Source organism: Pundamilia nyererei, unplaced genomic scaffold (genome assembly GCF_000239375.1).
Source record: "Pundamilia nyererei isolate P.nyererei 1_Seehausen unplaced genomic scaffold, PunNye1.0 scaffold00002, whole genome shotgun sequence".
NCBI classification, from domain to species: Eukaryota; Metazoa; Chordata; class Actinopteri; order Cichliformes; family Cichlidae; genus Pundamilia; species Pundamilia nyererei.
In genome coordinates this window covers 7,959,553-7,961,389 of record NW_005187403.1, presented here as the reverse complement: position 1 = coordinate 7,961,389, position 1,837 = coordinate 7,959,553, and positions in this window count along the sequence as shown.

Below are 1,837 nucleotides of genomic sequence, written 5' to 3'. Positions count from 1 at the left end.
GGGACATATCCTGGTCAAAAATCACTCCAAGATTCCTCACAAAGTTAATGGAGGCCAGGGTACTGCCATCCAGGGTAACCATCTGGCTAAAAACCACATTTCTAAGATTTTTACGGTCGAGTACAATAACCTCAGTTTGATCTAATTTAGAAGCAGAAAATTAGAGGTCATCCAGGTCTTTATGTCTTTAAGAGATTCCTACAGTGCTAATTGGTGTCTTGTATATGGCTTCATGGATAGATAAAGTTGGGTGCCATCTGCATAGCAGTGAAAGTATATGCTATGCCTTCTAATGATACTGCCTAAGGGAAGCATGTATGATGGAAACAGAACTGCTCTTAGCATGAAGTCATTACTAGTTAATGTTGAAGGAATGTTTGGCCCAACAGAGGCCTGACTTTTTGTCAGCCTGGCTACAGTGCTGAAGAGAAACCCAGGGTTATTCTTATTTCCTTCAATCAGTGATGAATACCAAGATTTTCTAGCTTTGCCAGAGGGCTTTTTTAAAAATAGAGCAGCAAACTAACTTTCCTGGCTAAATGATCATCTAAATTAGTGAGATGCCATTTTCTCTCCAGTTTATGAGTTATCTGCTTTAAGGTGCAGGCTTCATAGTTATACCAGGGAGTCAAGTACTTCTGATTTGGAGCAGCATCTAGAGTTGTAGGCACACTTGAAGTAAAACTATTAATAATCAACCTCTATGGGAGTAGCGTTCAGGTAGCTACTCTTTCCATTTTTTGGCATTATCAAAGCACTGAAGAAGATAACAGTGGATGAATTATATCCTTAAACTTAGTTACAGCGCTTTCAGAAAGATATGTGATATGCCGTATGTCAGAACATGATCTTGAATGTGATTAAAGTGATGTATGATTATTTTTTTATTTTTTTTACATTTTGAATCAAGTCAATTGAATCCGGCTTTCAAATGAATAAAAACTGTCTAGGTGTTCACGAGTTTTACCAAAGCTCAACTTGTTCTTTTCATTTTAACTGACATTTATTTTGGACGGGAGGATTCTTCGACATGTCTTAACATGTAATGATGTCCAACCACAGCCGATACATTGCCGTCAGAACTAAAAAGAAATACAAACTTAAATGCGCAAGTTGCCTATGACAGCAGCCACACTAGGTCTTTGGTTGATTAACATGCTGAAGTGGGAGATTGCTGCCCTCGCCCTCCAGCAATTAGTATAACTCAGGGGTGTTTAAACTAACATAATTATTATGCTGTAAACAGGTTTCTGTCAGGCAGAGTAAATCAATTTGTTGATCAATTATTAATTCATGTACCGTAATTGTCGGGCTATAAGCCGCTACTTTTTTGCACAAGCTTTGAACCCTGCGGCTTTTAGTCAGGTGCGGCTTTTCTATGGATTGTCCATGATTTTTGTGATATCGTAAGACGATTTGTTTTGTTTGTTCCGCTGTTGTACGGCACTACGTTGCCTGGCAGAAGGGCATGTGATCAGACACACAGTATTGGGGTTCAAGAGTGGTATGTTGGTCACATGTCCATCCGCCAGGCAACGTAGTGCCGTACGAAGTAGCACGAAAAACAAACTTCAAAGTAGCGCTACGCGTTCAGCAGGAGGCGTGGATGACGGGCGGTGATAAACTTGCGAAAAGCAAGTTATGCTCAACACCACCAGTGGATTCTGACAGCGTGGAAAAGTGTGAAAACATCCACGATCACCAACGGATTTCGAAGGGCTGGACTGCTGCATGATGGAGAGGAGGACACCGCCACGGCCCTTCTGAGGGTGTTCGACTCTGACACTGACAACGAGGATTTCTCTGGTTTTGAAAGTGACAACGGAGGAGAGAAGCG